Source organism: Neopsephotus bourkii, unplaced genomic scaffold (genome assembly GCF_033783945.1).
Source record: "Neopsephotus bourkii isolate Nb327-2 ecotype Australia unplaced genomic scaffold, CSIRO-AGI_Nbou_v1 NB_1266, whole genome shotgun sequence".
In the NCBI taxonomy this organism is placed as follows: Eukaryota; Metazoa; Chordata; class Aves; order Psittaciformes; family Psittacidae; genus Neopsephotus; species Neopsephotus bourkii.
This window is the reverse complement of record NW_026901751.1, coordinates 198,487-225,113: the sequence shown is the minus strand read 5'-3', so window position 1 is coordinate 225,113 and position 26,627 is coordinate 198,487.

Here is a 26,627-nt window from a genome sequence, read left to right as displayed (position 1 = left end):
AGGAGCCGCACGCAAGGGGACTGCACAAAGCTGCTGAACGTAGCAAGTCCACTAAAATGCAGTGTAGAGAGGAAGAGGAGGTAGTGGGGAAAAGAGGGAGAAAGAAAGGAGAACAAAGCCATCAAAACAGGCAAGTGTTTGTTTGCAACCTCAATTAATGGCCTGAAGTGAAGCAGTTGCTTTCCACAAGAATGAATTATGAATTATTGGGAATCACTATGACAAAATGTCCATAGAACAAGTGCTTTGTAAAATCATCTTGCAGGCCAGGGAAATGAGTTTCCAGACATCTGCCTGAGAGGAGGAGGAGTTTCCTTCCATCTGTGATCATCACTGGCAGGAAACAGACACCAGTGTCCAAAGGTATGTCACAGTATCACAGTATGTTAGAGATTGGAAGGGACCTCAAAAGATCATCTAGTCCAATCCCCCTGCCGGATCAGGAACACCTATATAAGGTTACACAGGAACGTGTCCAGGCGGGTTTTGAATGTCTCCAAAGAAGGAGATTCCACAACCTCCCTGGGCAGCCTGTTCCAGTGTTCCGTCACCCTCACTGAGAAGAAGTTTCTTCTCAGGTTTAAGTGGAACCTCTTGTGCTCCAATTTGTACCCATTACCCCTTGTCCTTTCATTGTTTGCCACTGAGAAGAGCCTGGCTCCATCCTCGTGACACTCCCCCTTTATATATTTATATACACTAATAAGGTCACCCCTCAATCTCCTCTTCTCCAAACTATAGAGACCCAGCTCCCTCAGTCTTTCCTCATAAGGGAGATGCTCCACTCCCTTAATCATCTTAGTTGCCCTGCGCTGGACTCTCTCCAGCAGGTCCCTGTCCTTCTTAAACTGAGGGGCCCAGAACTGGACACAATATTCCAGATGAGGTCTCACCAGGGCAGAGTAGAGGGGAAGGAGGACCTCTCTCGACCTACTAACCACCCCCCTTCTAATACAACCCAGGATGCCATTGGCCTTCTTGGCCACAAGGGCACAGTGTCGGCTCATGGTCACCCTGTCGTCCACCAGGACCCCCAGGTCCCTCTCCCCTACACTGCTCTCTAACAGGTCGTTCCCCAGCCTATACTGGAACCTGGGGTTGTTCCTGCCCAGATGCAGGACTCTACACTTTCCCTTGTTATATTTCATCAAGTTATTCCCCGCCCAACTCTCCAGCCTGTCCAGGTCTCTCTGGATGGCAGCACAGCCTTCTGGCGTGTCGGCCACCCCTCCCAGCTTAGTGTCATCAGCAAACTTGCTGATAGTACACTCAATTCCCTCATCTAAATCGTTGATGAATATATTAAATAATACTGGTCCCAGTACCGACCCTTGAGGCACTCCACTAGATACAGGCCTCCATAGACTACAACTCTCTGGCTTCTCTCCTTCAGCCAGTTCACAGTCCACCTCACTACCCGATCATCCAGACCACACTTCCTCAATTTAGCCGCAAGGATGCTGTGGGAGACCGTGTCAAACGCTTTGCTGAAGTTGAGATAGACCACATCCACCGCTCTACCATCATCCATCCACCGTGTTATTTCCTCATAAAAGGCTACGAGATTGGTCAAGCACGACTTCCCCTTGGTAAAGCCATGTTGACTGCCCCTCATAACCCTCTTATCCTTGATATGCCTTAAGATGGCACCAAGGATAAGGTGTTCCATCACTTTCCCAGGAACGGAGGTGAGGCTAACCGGTCTATAGTTACCCGGCTCCTCCTTCTTGCCCTTTTTGAAGACAGGAGTGACATTTGCTTTCCTCCAGTCCTCAGGCACCTCTCCCGTTTCCCAAGACTTGGTAAAGATGATGGAGAGCGGTCTAGCAATGACCTCAGCCAGTTCCCTCAGCACCCGCGGGTGCATCCCATCTGGACCCATGGATTTATGGATATCCAGATTGCTCAACTGGTCTTTAACCCATTCCTCATCGACTAAGGCAGACCGCTCCGTTGACCTATCTTCATCCGGGGTCTCAGCAGTACAGGGCTCTTCAGGACTGCCTCCAGCAGAGTAGACAGAGACAAAGAAGTCATTCAGTAACTCTGCCATCTCTGTATCTTCTGTCACCAGGATCTGTATCTTCTGTCATCCATGGATACCAGGCCATTCACAAAGCTGTTCTGCTGGGGCTGGAAGCAGACTGAGGCAGCTTGACCAGTGATTCCCCAGTCCCTCCCGAGACATCTTTTCTCAGAACTCCCCAACCTTCATTTGTAGGAATTGCAATAATTTCATGTTTTGCTGACTTAGCAGCTGCAGAGCACTCCAATTCACACTACTCTCAATGGCATGGAATGAAGTCTAAGTTCTTTTTGTCAAATACTATGCTGCAGATGTAGATGCATGGATGTGGGCCCATAATTTCCACAAAATTAAGCAATTGAGATTTTACTTGAGGCAATTTAAGTGCATCTGTAAAACTGCTACTGGTTGTGTCAATAGAACAATTTATGGTTCTGTGCCTCTGGATCTGACCATTAGGAGGTTTCATGGAGCATCAATCTTTGGCTGCCATCAGAAATGGGAGTTGATTTTAGAGGCTGGATGTCAGCAATCTGTTCCTTTATAAAGCACAGCTGGATTTAACAGTGAAGGGAGGACTTCACTTCTTAACCAACGCAAACAATTTCTTGCCCATTCAAGGAATGATTCAGATTTTCTGCCGATGCAATTTCACTGTCTCCTGCTGATTTGTACAGGTCTGTACCTTTTCCTGAGATTGCTTAAAAACAACCACCACACCAATAACTGGAGAAAGTAGGAGAACGTGCTCCAAGCTTTCAGATTCTCATTACTTTAGTAGTGCCTGTACTACTTTTCTAATAAAGTGTTTTTCTCAGTCTTTGTGGTGAAACTGGAACTTAGTTGAGTAATGGTATAGTTCCTGCTCCTCCCATCTGCGGAGAACAAACACAGTGGAAACTAGGTGTGGGCAGAAGAGGTGAGCAGCAGCAAACTGGTGAATCACATGAAATTTAGTGGGAGACACCCAAATCCAACTACTTAGATGAGTGTCAATGGAAACATCCGCTTCTGACCCTGAAGAGTACCGACGAGGAAGCTCTTCCCACTTCCAGTCTAACTGGCTTGAACATCTGCCATACTTGCAAATGTATTTTGGCTTTGTGAGGAGTCAGTCAGTTGGCTTATTCAAGAATAGAGTCAGCTCATAGGGCAGGTACTCTCAGTGGTTTTGTCTTTAATGATCACAGTAAATATGCTTTGAAAAAAAGTAAGAATTACTACTTAATCTATTTGGAGAGTTGAGGTATTTCTTCAGCTATTTTGGTGGCTAAAGAGGGCAGCTGAGAGGCTAGTGCTGTAGCTTCCCTTGATGTCTGACCATCAGCGCTCAACCATTCCTCACACCAGAAGCATTTACCAGGGTGGAGGATCAATGTGTCCTGTGTGCCAGTGATGTTCTCTTCTCTGCTTAAATTTTGGCACCAGAACTGAGTCTGGAGCAACCTGTATTCACATGCAGGAGTGACAGAGTGGGGCAGCCAATATTAGCAGGACAGGCCAGGTTTCAGCTCTGACACAAATGACCTGATTACCAACTAAGCCTGGAGAGCAGGCAGGCAACCTGGAGCACCACCTACAACAGTTTGCTGTAACATTTGTGCACCAACTGCACAAAACAACCACACTTGTGCAGCACAGGAGCTGCTACAAGACACCAAACACAAGCCCAGAAAGGCCAGTGGGCTGATGGCCCCTGTCCATAGAGAGGTACAAACAGAGAGCAGCTGTTATTTCATCTTGCTGCCCTCAGAGGAGAAAGCAGAAGCCACAGCCTGAATGCTCACAAGGGTTGCAGTCTTGCACAGAGGCAGAGGATCTGGGGGCAGCTGGGACGGCTGCGGCCAAGGGGCCAGGTCTGAGCAGCAGCTCAAGAAAACAGCAGGGCAATGCCAAGGCCAAAACTGATGGACATGAGCTGGTCTGTCTCAACCAGACGTTCTGGCACTACACAGCTCAGTGCTGACATATTTCAATCAAAGCACGTCGGCAGCTAAGCCAGCAGCCTGTCATGTGGAGAACGCTAAGCAGCTTGTGAAGATGTCAGGACTCCCTGCAGCTCTGCAGAGGCTGGCGACGTTTGCTGGGTGCGGGGACCACTGCCCTGCATGAGCCACCCAGAACGTGTCCTACAACATCTTTCCTGCATTTTTCCAGCAATGACATTTCATCACTTTTGAATAAAATCAGTTCTTTCTCAGTGAAATTGCATCTTTTTCTGTAGCCCAGAGGTCAGACAGTATGCCTAACAGTAAAGTAATATAAAAATGCCTCCTTCTTTTATTCTGTTTTATTTCTTTCAGAAACAGATCCAACATTGCACTTGCTTTAATTTGGCTACCTAAAATTATTTGCTTGCTTTTGAAGACACAGCTTTCTGGGGATGGTTGCAGTCCCCTGAATGCCTGTGTAAAGCCCTGAAGTCAGCAAAGTTTTACCCCGCTTCATACCACACTGCTGTGTACCACCAAACATAGTTTTGACACACAATGTGCAGTCTTTGAAGGAAGAAAGAAAAGCTTATTTCCTGCAGAGTGGCAGAGTGCAAATGAACACCCCTTGGACTCCCCTGGCATCAAATGCTTTAACACATATTGAAGCTGCCAGGAGTACGGGAAGCAAAACTAACAGAGTTCAATCCCCAGTGGATCAGCACAGAAACCTGCATTCAGCAGCTTGTGGCCAAACCCCACTCTGTGTTAGCACACACGGCCCCCTGAGCCATCGCCATCCTGGACGAGAAGGGAGAAGGGCCTGAGTAAGGGCTCACATTGCACCAGAGCTGTGCTGTAAAGCCCCTGGGCAGGCGCTGGGGAACTCCACAATGCTGGTGCTGGCTGAGATGAAGCACGTGAAAGGACTAATCTGTGTGGCAGTCAGTTACTAAACTAACATTTACCCTACCTACACTGTAATTTTACAGAAGTAAGATCTTATTTTTCTATTTTATCTGTTCTCACTCCACTCTTTTCTTACAACAGTATCTGTGCCTGCATCCACCTTCTTGTGCGACAGGAATTTTTCCATTAATATTTTACACACCAGTTAGCTAACAAAGGTAACTCACTGGTACCCAGTTACAAAAGAGACACAAAACTAAGCAAGGTGACACAGCAAAAGCCATACCAGCCCTCCTGCCCCGAACACAGGGTGACACAGATGTGGACTGCCTGAGGTGTGCTCAGAAAGCAGTGGCTGACAGCTTGGGCAGTGAGCTCACATCTCCAGAACACCAGTGCCTACCCAGAGTGACCAGAGAAGAACATCCACAGATCTTCTGTGGGCTTTCTGCCCCTCAGAGAAAGAGGCAGTTTCCCAAATATCCCCTGAGCACAAATGCAGTGTGCATGGGCTGAGAGCACAGCGTCAGCGGTTGGCTGTCCTGCTGTTGAGCTCCATGCTCTGTGTGGCCAAACCAGGCACACGGGGATGCCCCCAAATAAATAGGTGCAAAACTAAAACTAATCAGGAAAATGGCACTAGGTGAATGGATCTGATGCCTCACCCACTGCTGGGTGTGTGGGGGGGGTGTCACAGGCACAAATGGTGCCTCAGTGACTCTTTCCTCTCTGAAAGGAAGTGGGGTGGCTGGAGATAAACTTCCATCTTTTCACCACACTGCAGGTAGAAAACAGAGGAAGAATATTCAGCTCCTTTCTCTCTGATCTAAAGAAAATTTTTACTCTTTAAAACCAAAAAATATGTGAAATGATTGGAATTTGAACAAAATTTACTGTAGTGACAGGACAAAGGGTAATGGTTTAAAACTTAAAGAGGGGAAGTTTAGATTGGATATAAGGAGGAAGTTCTTTCCTATTAGGGTGGTGAGGCACTGGAATGGGTTGCCCAGGGAGGTTGTGAATGCTCCATCCCTGGCAGTGTTCAAGGCCAGGTTGGACAGAGCCTTTGGTGGCATGGTTTAGTGTGAGGTGTCCCTGCCCATGGCAATGTGTTGGAACTGGATGATCTTAACGTCCTTTCCAACACTAACTATTCTATGATTCTATGATTCTATGCTTTAAAATCAGCTCCACTTCAGTATGAAAATAACCTTATGAGCTGAGAACTCAGAAACAGTACCATGAATACAAATATCTCTCAGTTGAACTAAAAGATACTTTTCACCAATACAAAAAAGAGAAAGTAATCCCCAGAGTTTCTCAAAGCACAAGGTCATGAAAGTGTCATTTGGACATATCTTTATTCTTCATGGAGGGCCCATCCCTGCAGTTTTCAGGGAAGTGTTCCAGGGGAATGACTCCAAAGGATCTCCGGTACGAAGAGAACTTCATGCACCTCTAAGGTGTGATGTACTTTTCAGAGAAGCATTTTTATTCAATGTTTAAGTTACAGAAAACATTCTCTTCAGGGGCAGAAAGAAAGATAAATGGTTTACATTATTCAAAGCCAAAAAAAAAAGGATCCTCCTGTCCAGTGTAAGGTCTCTCACTGCACCTGTGGGGCCGGCAGAGCCTAACTTAGGGATGAGGGAATGGATCACATTTCTGCATCAGTAGCTTTCCAGAGGTGATGTATTACCTCCTCCTGCAACTGGTTACCAACAGGAAAACAATCTGTGGGGGAACAGCATAAAGATACAGAAACTTGAGTGCAGAGTACTCCACACAGTGATCCCTACCAGTGCTCTCAGCAGACTGGGTGTAAGTGAAGGATCCCCTCTGTCCGCCCCAGCCCCAAGCAGGGCTGCCAGCCCCAGGCATCCTCCTTCCTCTGGCTCCACACTGGCAGAGCTGCATTCCCAGAGCTCAGATAGCAACCTGTTCAGAACAGCCAGATGTGCTCATGCCATGCTCCTGCGTCCAGCAGGCACCTGTATCCTGCAGTCGGAGCGGGAGCTTGGAAAACCAGGGCGGCTGAAACAGGCAGAGGAAACACGACGTGCTGACTTGGAATGCCGTGCTCCGTTTAGCATTGTGTCATTTCCCATTATAAGGTGATGGTGAGGATTTCCCTGTCACACATACCTCTGCTGCTTCACTCACAGCTCCCAAGGGTAATGCTTCCTACAAAAACAGCTTCTTACTAAAGCTGTGGTAAATCACATTTCCATGAGGGATTTTGGCATTTGTTTTCTTGCCAGATCTGAGTAACAAGTTGAAAGGTCACAATTTACAGCAAAATGAAATTGCAGAAATATTTTCTTTCAGGAGGATCAAATCATCTTCTTTCCAAAGGATTTATCAATCTTCACTGCATAATAGAAACAAAACACTATGTTCTAATTCGGACACAAAAGGTTCCAAAGATTTCCCACAGAATTCTGATGAAACCTGATGTGTTTTTTGGGAAGTGTTCCCACTTTGCCAAATCTTCATCAGAAAGAAAAATGCATCCAGCCAGCCTCACTCAGTCCCTTGGAATCTGCAGTACATGCCAGAGTGGTTTTTCCCCACTTTTTATCGATTGAACTTTGTTCATCAGATTTCAAAAGTGTTTTCCCAATAGTATCCTTAGAAAACACCAGAAAAAAGGTTCTCGTCTGGTAGAGGCTGGCAGAGCTCCATCAAAGTCAATGGGCTCAGCTGAAGCACTGGCCCTTTGTGAGGGCTCACAAAGGCTTTTTATGTGCTGCAGAGATGCTGGGTTATGCAGAGCAGGAAACCTCCCTGTGCCTCCAGTCTGCAGGGATTACAGACATTTTAGCAGGCACCAGTCATTTAAGGGTAATGGCACAGTGACAGGTCTGGGTAAAGGGAAAGGCTCCGCAGGCTTCAGGCAGCACTGACCGCTTTACCTGACCAGACACCTCCTGCACGGCACTGGTGTAGCCGGAGAGGGAATGTCTGCTCAGGCAGGGCAGTGTCTGTGGAAACCACTGAAAGCAGCACTTCTGCTGCTCCTGTTCTTGCTCACTGGTTCCTAGCGGCTGGAAGAAGGAAATACGTCCCACAAAGCTGGCGGAAAAGCACTCTGTGGCGAATCTTCCAGGAGAGGACAGCTTTCCCACAAGGAGATAGGCTGTCTGAGGGAGGCCTTCAAGTCACTGGGTGTCCTGTCTGTGGGGCTGGCCAAGTTATCTTGTGAGCAGAGGAGGGATCCTGAGGTTCCCCTCCACATCCTACTGAATTACTCAAACCAGCAAAACCCTTCCATGTTGGATCTTCCACTATTAGGAGCAAAGGCCTGAACTGATGGCATTCCTGCGTATATTTGCATCAGTTAAAGAAAATGGATTCAGATCGATCTTTATCAAAACCACTAGCACATGACTTCACCATGGTGCTGCTTACTTGCAGGAGAGTGGCCTCAGTTCAGCAATATCCTAATAATGACACTGCATCTCCATAAGACTAAGGAATGTTCACCCCCAGAGCTGCTCATATCAGATTTGGCTTAGACAAATTAAGAGTTCTTTATTCCAAGGTAATTGAAAAGATATTTCAGAGTGTGTTACTGTTCAGAAGTAAATAACACCCACCAGGCAGCAGTATCTGTATCATGTTAGAGCACAACCTACTTTATAATTTAATTTCACTGAAAGTGAAACTGAAGTGCTATTGGTGGGACAGAGAAACAGAAAAAAATTGTCACTGCACAACAAATACAGGTTAGTAGTCTAGGAATATGAAAAGAACAGGAAAAAGGTAGGGGAAATACCAAAAGCAGAATAAAAGCACTGCATGGTAATCCAGTTCTTAACACAAAGTCATATCTCAGTGCCCAGATGGCCAGGAGCATTAAATGAAATTGGATTTGAAAGCGTAGGACCTTACCTCCTTAAACCCCCTAGAATAAAAGAAACAAGAAAAACCTTGTTCGAGGGATGCTGCAGGAGCTGGAGCTCTGGCGCTGCAACAGCAGGCACACAGAGAGTGGCCGGCGGCTGCATGACAAGGAGACATTGGAGAATATTCTCGTAGAGGTTTTTGGAGCAGAGGAGATCAGCAAGGTTAAAAATCACAGAATGCGGTCCCTGGGACAGGCTGAGCTCCAGCTGACAGCACAGAGGTCTGATCAGCAGCCCCTTGAGATCAATGGAAAAGCACTACTGCTGGCAGCAGCACCCAGAGCACAGCCAGCTACTGCAGGGCTCTAAGTGCTGAGCCTGCCCCTCTCTGGAGGGACTGAGCTTACAGTGGGGCTCTGCAATCATCAGTTTAAGCAAAAGATGTACAAAAATGCCATTGAGAAGTACTGTGAGCACAGGCAGTTCACTGCAGAGATGCAAAAGCTGCGCTGCCCAGTGACAGCAAATGCTCCTGCTCCACCAAGAGATGGAGGGAGGGAAATCAAAAATGTCAGCTGGGTTTACTGTGTAATGTTGCCTTCCAATCTTTGAAAACCATCAGACAGTAAGAGAAACGTGGGGAGAATGTGAGCAGGCATTCAGAAGTGGAATTACCCAGAAAACCTGTTATTTTACAACATCCTATGGGAGGTACACTACCCTCACATGGCAAGGAGAGGAGAGGCAAATCAGTGGTAATAGCAAATTTGCTCTGTATACTCCAGTGTCATAAAATGTAATATGTGGGAAAGGGAATGGCGAAGTATGACACCTGGCTGCTGCCAGACCCTGCACCCAGACGTTAAGGTTATGGGTGCTCTGCATCCAGCAGATACAACAGATGCATACAGATGTAGGGGAACACAGAGGGAAAAAAACCAACCCAAACCCCTCTTGAACACATCTTCAGAAATGGCACTGTGGCTGGAGGATGGACCCCTGGGAAACGTCATTCATTGCTCACCATTTCACCTTCCTTCTTTACCTCGACAGACTGGCACTGTTGAGTACAGGTACCCTCCCCATGGCTGCAGAGCCAGGCTGTAGTGGCACCTCCTCATCTGTCCCGAGGTGAGGTGAGGTGACATCTCCTTCCTGTCCTACTCAGTACCCCAGAGATGAGGGACACAGTCACACACGCCCCATACCAAACACCCGCTCACAGACACTGCATGCCACAACCCTGACATGGGATTTGTCTACAAAGGTTTATTTCAATCCACAGCAGAAACCATATGCTGGGTTTTCTGAAGTTTTCCTAAAGCACAAGCAGCCTCAGCCATCACCCTGATGCAGTGGTGCTGCTGAGGTAGGGCAATGCCATTTCCCTCTGAGTAATGTTTTGGAACAGGTAAAGGAGCTGTTGTTTGGGTGTTTTTGTTTGTTTGGGTCATTTTTGGTGCTTTTTTGGTTTAATTTGAGATTGCAGAGTCCAAGCCAGCACTGGGAGGCTGAATCAACAATAGACAAAACATTACAAGTGCAACTTCATACTTTCCGTCATAATACCAGTACCAGTGAGTTCTGGCAGGGGCTAGGCTTTGACATGGATCATGGTCACTGGCTGCGTATCTTTCTGCCCTCAAACTCAAACCAGTATTTCAGTGCCCACCCAGCCAGACACAGATTCAGTGTCTGTTGGATTAAGAATATTGCGTATGTTGAATCTCATGAATATCATTAAATGATCAGGATTTTTCACAGCAAAAATGATGGATGGACTTCTACAAGAAGACATAGTTATTTTTGTTGCTTAGAATACTGTAAATATTAACAAGCCGCCATTTAAATTAACAGGGATCTTGGTTTTCTCATCTTGTTTATTGTACTATCTTTAAACAGGAAAATGACATTTCAAGGATCAGCACTTTATTATAAACTAATACCTTTCCTAGCAACTGAGCTCTTCCTGTTATTCCCAGCCCTGTTCTTGCACTGACTGAAAGGCCGAATTAATTTCTCAGTGGAGCAGCAGCGGAAGAGTGGGATAGGAGAAAAAGAAAGAAATATGAGATAAGACTGAATAAACTCCAATTTTCCTCTGATTTGGTAAAGGCAGATCGATTGACATGGTATGAATTTTAACCAGGTCTTGGAAAGAGGAGATGTCTGGTTATGAAAATCATTTCAGCAAGCAGTGAAGAAATCCAAGGCTGTTTTCAATACAATTTATATGTGACAAAGCTGGTGATGTGCTGCTTTGTGCTGGGGGATGTTTTTAAAGCTTTTGTTCCATTATGGAAAAGTGGGAAGAGGAGAGGAAGGTTCAGCGTCCCACAATCACCCTCAGCCTAGATCCTCACCCTGCCTTAGCTGCCATCATTACCAACGCCAGGCAATCAGATTTAGTGGGACTTTAGCCCTCAGCTTCATAGGGCCAGCCGTCACTAGCGGTGGACTTGCTCACACAGGATTGTGGAAAACGGCCTGGAAAAAACTACTGACTTCCCTACAACTGCTGGTGACAGAATGAAAGGCTTTGAGAGGACTTCATTTGTCTGGCAGAGTCTTTAGGAGCAACTGAGTTAGCAACTGTTGAGTCCTTCGCTGAACTGGGGCTCAGGAGAAGAAACAAGGGTGCTGGGACTTCCGTTTTTATTTCTTGTTAACTTGTGACCACTGGTTAAGACTAAAGCTTCCTTTCAGTCACAGTTCGTAATCTGTTTTCCTGTTTCTGCCTAGAAGTGGTTACATTTTCAGATTCCTATGACAACAGCACATACCCACTGATCCTCTTGCCCTGACATGAAGGGATATGTTCTAATCCTTGGCTATACCTTTGTTGCTTTCTTTAAAAAAAAGTCTTTGCTATTGATTTACTGATCTTCATAAGGCATCTGAAGTAAAAGGGTGAAGTACTATGTTCCAAGAAAATGCACTACCACTCACTTTTAAATACTACTGAAATAAAGAATATCAATGCAATAGGTGCTAGACCATAATAAATATGCCATAAGATAAATCAATCTTCATAACTTAAGAGTTCCCATGCATAAAGAACCTTCTGAAAAATGTTCCAATTCTAATTTTTCTCTTTCACCTGCTTCCCTTAAGCTTATCTTTATGTACACTATTATAAATTACCTTCCTACTTCAGTTTTTAAATTCCTTAGGAGAGAAACCAGATCTTACTTTGTATCTAAAACAGCACTCTTACTTATATTGCTGAATGGAAAGAGAGATAATAAATGTGAGGCTGGCATGATCTCTGAATACCATCAACTCTGTCTTCTGCAATTCCAGTCCAAGGTGTGTGCCCTTGCACACTCCTCATATCTGACCACTGCAGAAAGGGTCTGTCACGGAGCAGACCAAGCTCCCCAGTGCTGTTGGGTTGCTGTGAGCTGCTGCATAGTGCCTGCAGTGTGCTGGCTGCTGCTGTGCAGTGGGCTATGGCAAGATTGCTGTGTATCTATTAAAAATACATATATAGATTATATATATATATGTATATACACACACGCACACACATAAGATAAAAAAGCTTTTTTCACTGACAAGGCTTAGAATAGACCCAGGGCAGCTCTGAGTTATGATGTGGTGTAGTTTGAGATGTTTCCTTCCCTTACATAACAGAAGCTTGTATAACCCCTACTCTCCCCAGGGAAGAGACTGGGTCAGCAAACTGTTTGTCCCTGACCTGGCAGCTGCCCTTATGCTTTATGGTACATAAAGACCCCACAGAACAGACACCTACACCCACATGCAAAGTCATTCTTTACCACTGCACTCACACCAGACACTAAAGGTAGAAAACCAGCCCCAGGAGCAGCTGTGGCAGGGCTGCTGGTGTGTGACTGTGGGCAGCAAGAGCTCTCTCTGTGCCTGGGCTGCACTCTCCAGCCTGCCAGGACACTTGCCATGCTGCACATCCACTAGTGGCTACCCTCTTGGACTACACCCCACTTGCCCCCATATGCATCCAAGTTTGCAGTGCATGCACACTCCACTGCCACAGCAGGCAGGCCGCACGAGTTCAACATGCTGTTCTGCACCCAAACTGTTGAATTCAATAGACTTTTTGCTGTACTAATAACTCCAATCAGCAATCAAGGTTTCCGTCTCAATTTTTGTTGCTTGCATTATGTGGCAATTTAATTCATTGTATATTAATTCCAGTTGTGCATTAATTGTATGTTTTTGCACAGTAATTAACTAATCACTTTGTCACTCCCTCCCTATTATGAATAACCTCATTAATTCAAGACTGAAAGCTTGGTGCCTTATGCCATTGGTATCCATTTTTTTGGTTCTTTCTGCTGCTTCTTGACTTACAATCAAATATGAGACTCATGTATTTTTAAATACTTTCTCTTCTGTTTCTCCCAATGAAAAATTCATTGTACTATCAAGTCTTTTAAAATAATGCTTATTCATTATGCATTTTCTTGCTGTTACAATGAAGTGTGTGACTTCTTTCTTTACAGCAGCTCTTCCGCTGTGTCAACATCTCCATTTTAATCCTGAGTTTACTAGAAATTAGAATTTAGGTCTAAAATGTAGCTCCAAGGTTAAAGGCACCATCTGTGTGTGCATTATTACTGAACAACTGGCGGGTTTTAGGTTGTACTTGTGGGCACAGCCCTCTGGGTGCACTCAGCTGTGCACGGTGCACTGTGCATTGTGCCTTCCTGCTAACGGCAGCGGGTGCTGGAGTTGCCACCAGCCCAGACACACAGCTCAGATTCAGGGGGTGCTGAGCGGTCAGGATGAACTGCACACAGCATGGAAGCAACCGCTTCCATGTCCGGGGACTCCGACACTCAGGACTGAGCATTCCTTCAGAACTTGCCGAATTCAGGTCCTACTCCTCTGAGGAATTTTCTTTAAAGAACCTTCCATCTCCCGCAGGCTCCTGAGGCAGTGCCCCTTCTCCTCTGGGTGCTGAAAGGCGACATTGATCTGTGATTTGTTTCTTTTAACCATTTTATTTCCAATAAGGACAACAAATTAAGATTCTGAAGTGTGTGATCGGCACCTACCACGAGTGGATGGGAAATCTGATGATTCTGCGTGTGCACATGTATGTGTGGGCGCACTCCAAACCCCAACCCACTGCCAAACCAGCTGGAGTGGCTGTACTTTACAGTTCTTAGTAAAGAATTCAAGCACTGCTCTTCCTACCGCAGGTAAGTATATCTGGAAGCCAAGAGGCTACTTCCTTTGCTGGTACAAGCTGCTCCAGCTGAGCATAGTTCTGAGGGAGAATGTAGTTGCAACAGTTAAGAGAACAATGCAATGTTGTTTAAAGGGAAAATGCTGCTGCTCTTCCACAGGGGCTGTGAAACCACCCTGGAGTCCAGGAAATGTATCAGAGAATGCAGTCATCCTTTCCGACAATCAGATTTGGCATCTCCAGAGTATCTTCCCCTTGGAAAACCTAAATGACTAAATTAAACTAACACCTCACGCCTAAAAATCTAAAAGTGTATCGGAAATACTGATGCTCCTCTGCAGCAAGGGCTGTGGTTACCTAAGGACATGGCTCCAGGGCTGCTAAGCACACACAGCAACTGCTGTTTCACCACTCACTGCTAACCAACATTTATCCAAATACAGATCTGTTCAATAGACCATAATGGTCTGTTTGCTTTCTAACAGTCTGTTTGGCTGCCTCCAAATGCGTGGTTCAGTTGTGTAGTGAAAGGAGATGTTACTGCTGTTGCTATTGCAGCAGTTGCTCCTCTCCCAGATCCATTTCCCTCATTCCTGCCTCAGAGCTGCTGCTTTTGCTCTTCCAGCCATCAGCCTCTTTTCACATGTGCCTCCAAATCTGCTTTTCTTGAATCACCAATGTTTTCTGCTAGATAATAAATAATAAATAATAAATGGAGTATTTTCATTTTGCCCTCTCTTTTTTTACTGTTTTTGTCATTTGTCTGAACTCATTCATTTCTGTTTCCCTTAAACTCATCCCAGTTAAAGCCCTTTATCCTGTCCCTCCAAACTGCATTATTTCTATTCACAGCAGGTATAATTTTCTTCAGATTAATGAAGGACTGGCCAGCAACATCACCACTTCTGAGAGTTCAGTTGAACCTACAGCTCTGGTTCAGAAAGGCGACTTTTTCACTGTTTCCCCCTGCACGACTGAGCACTCCCTAAGCAGGAAGCAAAGGACAGGGGGAGTGCAGACACCTGCACAGCTCTAGGTGCATATGAAGGAAAGGATGGCAGTGCCCTGCGAGCCAAACAGAAACTTTTGTTATTATGAACTTCTTGCAAGTAGTAAGTTCATTGCAGGCTCCTCATGAGCCTCCCTGGTCAGTGTGTGCTCTGGCCACCCATGGGGTGCTCCTGCTGCAGCAGTCACAGCTTGTCTTGAGGCATGAAATGAGGTTGTAGAGAGAGAGCTATAAATACCTGTCATCCTCTCCCTCCCTTTTTCACATGGAGAACTATATTGTTAATAGAGGTGACATGTAACTGATTGCACTGGACAGCTGATTAACACTGTGCTGGAATAAATAAGGCAGTTTGCAGCTCTCCAAACTATCATAACAGGTTACCTTCAGGTTGAGTTGACACTTCTCCATCACTCATAGCTCATTTGGAGAGGCAGAGGAAAGGGAAGGTCTTTAACTATGACCACAGACACTGCGTGAAGGAGTACATAGAGCAGAAAAGATGGTATGCCATCAATTCGCAGCACAGCTTACTTCACCCCAATGTCTCCACACAGGAAAGCTTTTACTGTCCATTTTAGAAGGTAAACTGAGACATTACAGAGAAAATGTCACTTTAGAACAGCAATAGGCTTCTGTATCTTCATACCCCAACCTAACCACTATGCCTTATGTCCCAGCTCCCCCGACTTCAGCATACCCAAGGATGTGCTTTCAAGATCACTAGTCCCCGTGTACAGAGTCTCCTCAGAATGACATGGATGAAATGAGTGTTAAAAGCAGTACAAATGGCCACATGCAGAACTGCAGCAGCTCAGCCTGCATGAAATGCTCAGGGTCTAGCACTAATCTCTAGGTTTGGAAAATAAGAAGAGTAGAGACTGTGCCTGTGTTTACACCTGGCTCATCTGCATCACTACTCCCTTTCTAAAATGTCGGTTCTATCGTCAGCTGTGTGGTAGGAAGAAAGAAAATAAAGTGCTGCCAGGCTGGCTGCATGAGGTGCTGTAAGACCCAGAACAAACCTCTTATATTCATTGCTTCAAAGAAAACCAGTCACATAACACCTATATGCGGTAACTGCAGATTAGTTAAGTCATTCAATGAAAGAACAATGCTGGGAAAGCCAAACCAGGACTTGTAGAAACTTTCACCTTTATGGGTTTGCCCTAAGGCAAATTAGCGAATGCAACGTGTTGTGTTTATTGGGATAAGAAGATAATCCTATTATACTATCTCTCAGCAAAACTGGGTTACCACGATTTCAAGAAACAACAATGTTGTTAAAGTGAATTGACTTGTTACTCATGGTTAAGTTAGGAATTCCTGCATGAGACATCCCAGAGCAATGTTATGGGGTTTAGAAAATCTCAGGGTTTTAATTTGTTTTCCAAAACAACTTACTATGACTATTTCTTGATCCAAGTCTTACGTCATCTGAACTGCAGGTTTTAGAAATAAAGATGTTTTATAAAACAAACCTTACTTTGCTCAACTCAAACCTTTCTCAACACATATGCAGGCTTAGATGTACAAGAGAAGCATCATGGGCTTAAGCTAGATCCCTATCTATCCTAAATAAACCCCCATTTACATCACTCTTGCTAAACTGCTTGCCTGTTTCTCTGCAAGTAGCTTTTCAAATTCAATTACAACAAAGTAATTGTCTCCATTGACACTGTGTATCTGCACTGGGGAGGGGAACAGACAACATTTGTTTATTGAAAACACTGATGGCATTTTTCTCAGCATAACATCACATTTAATTTTAAACTAAGTTGGAAATTCAGCACCTGTATTCATGTCAGCTCTAAATATTTTCTGAAGCAAACCTTGACTGAATGAGATGCAGGCGGCAGAAAATGGGCAGACGATGCCAAGGAAATGAACCCGTGCTTGTTCCAGTGAACCTTCACTTTGTGTCTCTCAGAGGCACGAGATGCAGCAGCAGCAGCAGCAGCACAGGCTCCGGCAGCCCAACTGGCAGCAGTGGAGTGACAAATAAGTGGAACTCACTCACCTTCATTGCTGTGCATGGCCATAGGTGACAGTGGTGACCAAGCACGCTCCTGCAGTGGGCAGCACTGCCTGCAGGTCCTGCGGCGGGAGGCTGCTGTGCCACGGCAAGCGCGGCTCCTGATTGCACCGCTCCCCTGCTCCCCTCCTGCCTGCACCGCGGTGACTCCGCGAAGAGGCAGGAAACCCTCCGATCAACCGCGTTGTGCTGCTGTCCATCGAATGCTGCTCCCCTGCACTCAGGCCACAGAGCAGGCTGGGTCCTGCACCACCCGGCTGCGTATCCTTCAGCACGTGCACACTCAGTGACCCATTTCTTCAAAGTAAAAATCCCTGTCCCATAAGGAAAAGAAAAACCTCACCAGACAGTTACAGCTGATACAAATGAGATCTTCACTTTGGCCTAGAGCAATGGGACCACATCTCCAAGACAGACTAGGAATGACAAAGGCAGTGAAACTCTCAGAGAAGTAAGTCCCTAAATATTGTGCTTCTCTCCTGCCCAGGACATCCCTAATGCTGTTTGTTTCATTCCTGGTGTATCCACTTCACAACAGACGTCAATCCCTTGGTGACCTTTATAATAACTATCAGCAACAGTAAACATTTTAGACAAAATTACTCACAGCAAGACAGATGAAGATATTGGTCAGTCACTGACCTGTGGACCTCAGAAAACAGAGGGATGTTCACAGAGCCTCAGTATTGAGGTGAACCATGGTATTAAGGCACAGGGCACTTGCAATAGAAGTTTCACTTCTTTTGTTGCTCCCCTTGTTATAAAAATTCCATCTTGGCCATGATCTGATTTAATTAATTGTTTATTACAATTGATTAATATCAAGAGGCAATAAGCAAGCAGTGCTGGGTGCACTCCACCCAAGATGCACACTGAGATTTCTGGGGTACAGTCTCCTATACTCCTCGGTCTTGGGTTTCAACCAATCCTGTCATCTCCTTCACCCGAATATCGACGTGGTTCCTTTTCATTGTTCTCCTCCTGTTGCTGGGGTCTTATCTTTGGGTGAAGAAACTTCTTAAAAAGTTATTGAATTCCTTGGCAATGCATTAACAGGGGATGTCTGTCACAAGATTAACCACCATCTTAGCCCCCTCAATTCCATTTCTTATATAGTTACTTTTTCAATACACAAGTTTCACCTCATCCTGTAACAGAAGGTATCTCTTGATTACCTAACCCCCTTAAGGCATTCAAGCAGTTAAACAAAGTACCCCTGTAATTAGCAAAGCCTTTGAGACATTCAAGTAGTTAAACAAAGTACCCCTTAAAGTAATAAAGCGTTTGATTAAGAAGGATTATTTCTTTGTTTCATCATTGTATTGACAGGAACATCTATCATAATCTGATCATTCTTATACATTCTACACATGATACAATGATTTCAAGGATTTTTGATTCCACCCAAAGTACAATGATGATAAGAACTCCTAAGTTGCTGACTTGAATCATTCCTATATACCTCACACCCTTGCCTGTTTTCTTTTCCTATATCAAAGATGTTTGTTTTGCTAGAGGCTGTACATTTCTGTGTTAATTCTGCTTGGCTTCTCCATTAACAGCATTCCAGGGGCAAAGTACATTTCAAAATAATTTTGTCAAATCACAGCAAAAGCAGAAACCAGGTGAATGGGTTGTGTTCAGTTTTGGAGAGTAGATTATCAAAAGAAAAAGTTTGGAGTTAGAAAGAATCAATTGAGAAACACTATGGGAGGTGCAAGGACAGAACTTGGCTTAGCCAAGCTGCTCCTTCCTGTACCCTGTGTTCCAAGCATAGCACCGGACCACGGCATGATGCTGTCTGCAGCACAGAGCAGCTATGTAGCCGATGATGAGCTGCACAAGCATGGCTGGAGCTGGGAGTTTCACCTCATCACTCGTACCAGCTTTGAGTGCAGTCGAATTAACTTGCTGTTGCTGGTCCCAGCTAGGCAGTGTCCTATGGCCACCTCACTAGAACTTCTGGATACATTTCATCTCTCATCTGGATAATTTCACAACCTTGTTTTTGAAAGCATTTAAACCAGCAAACATCTAGGGAGGATTTTGCTAGTGGATGAGAGCAAGATAAAGCAGCAAGATAGAGCAGCAAATTTAGACTCCAGCTCACTGAAAGAACATAACCTTTGGTTTTTTTTCCTATAATTCTATTCTGGTAACCTCTGATGCTAAATCAATATGAAATCACTATAAAGTGCTATAAACTTGCTAAAGTGTTTAAAAAGAACCACAGCAACATCACAGTAGTATTAGGTGCTACCATAAGAAGTTCTTTTTTTAACCTCAGATCTGGGGTCAGTCTGGAGAGCTTTAAGGCTGGATAGAAGGAATAAGCTTTCCTTGTTACCAATTGAATCACCCCAAAGATCATTTGTGCCTTCTCTGTTAAAGTGGCTGGAATACCTGCACTGCAATTATGGTACTTGTCAGAATGCAGAGTGATTTTCTCCCAGTTCTCTCTTGCTTACAAAGGTCACTTCTGTAAAACTTGTCATTTTGACTGATATTCTAACGTCATTGCTTAATAAATTGTTTTGTTGACATATGTAGCCCTTTGCGGTTCCAGTGGATGTTTTTCTCCTTATTATTGAGAAAACTAAGTCTGTGAGAAGTGCTAAACAGTGATGAGGACCACCAGCATTTCTGTTGAAGGAGACCTAATGTCCTACCTGAAATGAACCAGCCTGTTGAGCTCTAAGGAGTCTCTTTTCCAGGCTACAGACCGAGCTGCGACTTTGAGATCAGCTGTCCTTTTCAGGAAGGCAACCATGGAGCTGGCAAGCACCAACCTGAAATGCTCCAATGGGAGTTTGGATCCTTGTTCCATATTTCTGTCCAGGAAGCCGTGCACACAGGCTTTGCGCTGTGCCACTAACGCCCTGGCCACTGCAGGTAACGGGAGGGTATCCATGGTGTCCTGCTGAACACCCACCACAGCACTGAGCTCGATGCAGCAACATCTTGTGGCACCTCTCGGGCATGGATGAACCTTCTCCAAAGCAGCCCCCAGGCTTGTGGCAAATGGATTCTTTTAATTGGAAAAAGCAGATTCATGAAAGCCAAATCCTCACAAGACCATTCATTTTGATCCTCTCACAGAGAAATAGTTTCATGGGATAAAACATTTGGTCAGAATGAGATCTCGTAACACTCAAGTTGCCTGTGCTTACTAAAACCTGCCCTCACCCCCATTTTGTGTTGCTCATTATGGACACTCAAACCTGTGTGTTCCTTGTCCTAGGAACAGGCATAAGTGAATTGTGAGGGAAAAAAGTCCTCATTTCATTTTTACATGAAATAGGATTTTTTTTTTTTTTGGCCTTGACAAAGCCACACATTCCTAAATGTCTCAATCAGTGATAATGAAAACACTATGCATGCAAAAAGCTCTATTTCAATAGGCTGAGAAGGTCAGGAGGACAACATTTATTACAGCATTAACTCAATTGGAAATTCTAGGAAGATATCAAGATCTAGTGAGGGAATGATCATCTACAACCTTGACAAATAATGCATATATACAATTTTAACATCCTTTATAATGCTTATTGCAGGATTTGAACACAGCTTTCTCTCACTCATCCAGTATAAGACTCAAATTTCAGGACAAGAAGTGTCTGTATACAATTTTAAGGTCTCAACATATTGCCTATGTTATAGGAAAAGGTTCTTTCAAATCTGGTTCTTGCCTGTTTTCAGTCCTGGCTTATCTTCTAGGTCTGTATATGAAAATGTGTGATGAAAAGAGAAAAAGATTCAGAACACACTCAGTCTGAATCAGAAAATAAATGCCAAAAGAGAAAGAGGTAAAAATCAATAAATTTCAAATGCAAAGCTACATATTCTCTTAATGTTATATCAATTCAAAAATTGGCTGCCATTCATCTGAAAAGTAAGTCTGTCTTTCCTCTCTCTTCCTGGAAAGGTTCATTCTATTAATATACTGTACCTCTCTTCTGAGCACTGTCTCAATGCAAAGCTTCACCTTTGTTTTCTGGAAGTGCCCCCCTTGAGTTCTTTGTACCTGTTTATTGCCTTTAGAAAACTGCATGAATAGCTCTGAAAAAGCCAGTGAATGACCCTGGACACACATTCAAACTGCAGGTGCTCCCTGGTATTTCCCAAACAAGTAAGATAACAAGCGAAGCTGAATTTCACCCAAAAGTACTTATCAGCATTTTTCTGATGCAGTCCAGGTCCATTTATTATACATTTTGGGGAATAACAGAAGTGTTTAGTAGCACTCGTGCTTGTGCTTTACAGCTTCAGTCCAAAGAAGTCCTCTGGGCTTTCCTTCTAGAAAAATGACCACCAAGAATCAATCAGGATCACCTAAGGATTAACCTCACTAAGCATTTGCCATTCTTTTTATCCTTTGCGCAATTCAAGATGTTGGCAGCAAGCTGGACCATATGCCCCAGATCCCACAATTTGTTTCATAATCGTATGCAAGCGTAAGGTTTGTTTTGTATTTATTTAAATGTATAGATTACACATCTCACTGCAAACTGCAGCAAGGCTAACAATGCTAAAGAAAGAATATCTGTATTGTCTGTCCATAGTAATTGTTTCAGGCACTTTATCACCTTTTATTTCAATACAGCTAACTCTTACTAAGATGCAAATGTACTGAGTCAGCAACTTGAAGGAAGAAGCTTCTGAAAGTTCAAGAGCTGAGCGGGCGCTGTGGAGTTTATTTGGGATCAGACTGTGCTCCTTCACCTCAGTGTACCGCAGCGCCATGAAGATGTGTAACGGCAGCACCACCAGCCTGGCTTGCATCCAATGGGAAATGGCCCTATAATGACACAGGTTTATGCAATCTTTTCTCCGCTTATGTGCCTTTCCATGTAATACTTCTTAATGTATTCCTGTCCTAACAACAGATAACCATAGTTTCAAGGGAACTATGATTCCTTCCTGTTGGCAGCACCACCAACAAACAGTGTCTACCTGGCAGAAGTGGTTTGTTTGCTCTATACTCTGATGAAAACCCTCTGGCTCACCAAACCACAGTGGATGTGTCAGTCCAAGCATGCTATCTAGGGCTCTGTGTTTAAGCTGGCAAATCATTATCTATTGTTTTGATTAAACTGTATACTTTCTGGAGCCAATACCTTGCCTTTCGCAAGGAGAAAAGAAGAAAAATGCATAATCAAGGGAAGAGCATGAGGAGGTGAATGCTTAACTGTGTTACGGACTTTTTGTAATTAAAGCCTCTCTTCACCTGCTCTTAATCAAAGCAAATGGCAAGTGGCATGCTCAGCAGATGGCTACAACTGTGCACAACCATCATCAAGTGCTTTGTTTTGTATTTGACAAGTGAGGTAAGCAACATTCAAACACTTGAGGATGGTGTGCGGGGGGGGGGTGGTGGTGGTGGTGTGGGAGGGTTTCACAGATGTGCCACTGAAAATGGGAGATTATTCTCTCACTGTTAAGTTACTCAAACAACTTCCCTACTTTGGTGTTAAACCCCAGTTGGAATTACAGGAACAGATGTGCAGCCCATGAGGCTTTCAGAGAAATCCCTCTCTCTTGCTCCCTCATTTATTTTCCCAAAGGCCAACTATACTGAGATGTCTTCTCACATCCCAGAAGCAGTTCTTACTCTTGTCTCCTATTCCCAGTACAGAAGACACTGAACGAGTCAGAGGAGCCAAAACGAACCTATCCAAGGTAGAGATTTATCACTGACAGAGCCAGGAGCTCCAGAAACATGTGAAGGTAGTAGTGACAGAGGTTGCTTGAACAAAGAAAAGAAACCCAAATGCAGGGCTTCCCAGACAGTGCAAATCCAGAAAGGTAATTACTGAGACAGTTACAAAGGAAGAAAAAAGAGCATCCATTTTAACTAGAAGTCTGCCACAAATACAATGAAAATCAATAATTAAAAGAAAAGCCAAGAAAGGCTACAGTTTGCAGCTCATAAACATCGGCTACCCCCTGCACTCCCAGAAATCCACACCATCATTTACATGCACGAATGGAGCAGAATGAGGCCAGGAAAACAAAACACAGGGAAAATGCTAAGTATTTGGCCTCTTCCATATAGAATGCACCCAAAGAAGAAATTTCAGCAAAGCAAAGGAGCAACACAGCCTGAAAGGGAGCATAACTGAAAGGCACCAGTGGCAATGCCATCAGCTGCACCAGCAGGCGTCACCCAGCCATTCACTACAGCTACAGCCACAGACAGAGGCAGAACACTCCATCTCAAACACACACATCAGTGCTGATGGGAAGGTGATACAGAGACTGCTGCTCATACTTTTCACTCATTTTCATTGTACTGAAATGAATCAGCTGATTTAATTGCTGATACTTTCACTCATTAATGTACTACAGAACATTAACAGCAAAAAATAGATTACACACTTTCATAATAGTGCTTCCCTGCATACTCCCCTGGTATACTGTACTCTTTCAAATTATAACAGAAATATCCATCAGACTCTCTCTGTGTTTCCCATGAACAGGAAGAAGTTAAATAACCTTGTTTAACAATCTGACTAGAAAGAGTTAACAGAGCTGCTTGGGAGTTCCTTCCATCAGTATTTCTTGCACTTCCTGAAGATACAAGCCCCCTTTTGGTTCTCTGATTCCACCTGCTTGCAAAGTCTGACACAATTGGTAGAACACTTTGGACACTTCAGAGCTTTCCAGTTCCTTTGCAATGTGTCTGTAGCCTTCAAGAAATGGTAAGGCACTTGACTGACTATCATGATCTAATAAGTTAACAAAAGGTTAACACAGGAACTACTAACTAAGGATGCTGTATTAAGTGGAAGATTTAGAAACATACAGGACTCTTTCTTATACAATAAAAGAATTATTTGTTTTGCTTTCAGTCAAATTGACTGTTAAGGAACCCAGCTCCATAAGCACTTCAGGTGCTCTTGAGGGGATTCCTGTGCTGATGAGGGATACATCACCTGCAGCCCCCTAACGCGTCCCATGCCACGAATTTCAGCAGATCCCCAGGTGAGCTGCCAAAAGACCATGTCCTCAGCCCAATTCATCATGTATTCCTTAAAAACACAAACTTTATTTAGCTAGCATTTTGATTTCAAATATATCCCTGTTCTATTTCAGCAACTGTAATGTGATTTTGTTAAATATTTAAAGGCTTCCTTCTCAGCAACAAGCAAATTGCCTGTTCGTACAGCAGATGAAACACTCGCTACACACCTTGGAGAATTACAAGTATAAACAGAATAAGCACTCAGGTCAAAATGAAAATAAAATTAGAGTCCAGAAGTGTTTGTAGGAAATCACACTGTTCATATTTACCAAATTCATACAGAATTAAAGTGGAAGAGGCTGTGTATGCAAAGCTAACTTTATGACCACCTATACTTCCCTAAGTAGTTATTATCAACACAGCATATCTAACCAGCTCAACCATTCCAGGCATATTTGCATTTCAGAGTCATTAATTTCCAGATAGTGTATTGAGTTCCTTGAAATAAATAATTGATTATGGTTATTTTTCATTTCTCCCTTGTGTGTGTTTTCAAGAAAATGGTGTCCTAAGGCCTGAATAATTACCAGGAATACTGGATGGTTACCTTGATCTTTGCTCAAGATACATGTGTGTGTGTGTGGGGGGGGTCCTGTCAGGGCTTCCCCATATTTTCTCCAGGAGAAAATATTAGGTAATGCTATAAAGTAAAGCTACAAAGTGATTCATAGAACCGTAGAGTCAGAGAATACGAGGCTGGAAGGGACCTCAAGGACCATCTGGTCCAACCTTTAATAATTTAAATACATTTTGAATAAAGATGATTCAGGATTTGAGTGCCAACAGTATGAAGCTATATAGGGGCATCCCTTCTGGTCTCTCCAGATCATCTAGGGCTATAATTTCAACCTACATTCTCTAACTTTTCCATAGACAGAAGAAGATTTAGACTTTGCACAGACTTAGTCATACACCGTGGGATCTAGCACAGTGCTCTTGATTCAAAGCGGATTGCACTTTTGATTGAAAACAGGGAGAAGGGGGAGAGGAGAAACAAGAACAGCAGAGGCTAACACAACAGCCAGTCTTATAATGAGCACTACCATGGTCCTGGGCACTGAAACTCCCTGTTGTTGCTATTTTTCATCTTCAGCTCTTAAAGCTGCTTGGTCTTATTCCACGTGTTTAGAGCAAAATCAATAAAAACTGCCTTAAAATGGCCCCATTTGAAATGTTTTCTGTGGTTTACCCACCCCACCTGGCTGCAGGCTCAGCACAGCTGAGGGACGCACGGCTCAGGCAGGAGGTAGGAATTCTCCAGGCTACCATGGAACTGCATCCATCACCAAGGACCTACCAGTGGCAGATCCACAATGGCCTGAAGGAACGTGCTGGGGCGGTCCGGAAGTGGGCACGCACTCCCACTGCTAACCAGAGCTGGCGAACACTTGGATTAACATGACCTGCTGGGAAAACGACAGCCTGTTCCCTAGAGGGAAAATGAAGTGCCTGTCTTACAGCCTGTGTGCTGTGGGTGACACTCGCAAGGGAAAAGCAGGGGAGGATCATCAGTCATGAGAGGATGCCTGGAGCAGTGAAATGCCTTCAGTGGGATACCTCAGAAATGAGCAAACCAACCAGCCCCAAAAATCTCCTGTAGGGATGACCACATGAACCTGAACATGGACCAGCTATGACATACAGAATCTAGATACTTACTATAGTCCAGAATAGACACTACCCGTCATACACAGCACTTACTGTGTCCCAGCTCCACCATATCAAAGTCAGCTCATCCAGACAGCAGAAAAATGCATTTTCTTCACTGTGAAGTACATGTAAATTCAAAATTGTAACTACTTGGGCAGCAAATGGATTTATCTTTCCTTTTAGATATGTAGAACACACATAAGTAACCAATGCATAAGGGTACAAATTGCAGATCTGCTACTGCTGTTTCTTATGCAAACTTCCTCAGTATCAATGTTAGGATACTTGCATGAACTTCTAGGCCCCAAACCTGTCAGCTTTCCTTATAGTCATCTTAAACATTTAACAAAATGCAGAAGGTTTTCATGACTAAAGCATAAGTAGTTACAGCAGAAGTTGAAGACAGAAGTTACTGTTATCATTCTGCATCTCATATATGAACAAGACTAATCAATTAAGGCATTCCCAGATGGCTTTAACATTTAACAGGATCTATGGAATGACAGAGTTTTTAAAACTCGGAGTCACGGAAGGGTAGCATCAATAAGACACATTGTATGAGTAAGTGGCATTAGAATGCACTGGCAATGCACCCAAAAAGTTATTTATAAGACAACAAAATATTCCCATTAGGCCATGTAAATTACCAGAGTGTGACCATCAGTACTGAGAAGAGAATCTCTCCTGTTACCATAAAGAGAATTCATCATGCAGACTGGAGAAATACACACTCTTTGGACGTATTATTACAATAAATGTAACAAGTTCTAATTGAGTTGGTCATAAAGTGCAGTAATTGCCTAGAAACACTGAACAGATGAGCATAGGTGAACAGTACGCACATCAAAGCATGCAGCAAAGAGAATGAGAATAAATGCTCTCCCTTTTAAATGCTGGATCTTCAAGCGAGCAACCTGATGTCAGTTCAGCCAACCAACACAGTTGATGTAATTAAACAATGACATAGGTTTATTATATAACCAGGTGGAAAGCTGTAGATGGGTCTGAAAAGCACTAAA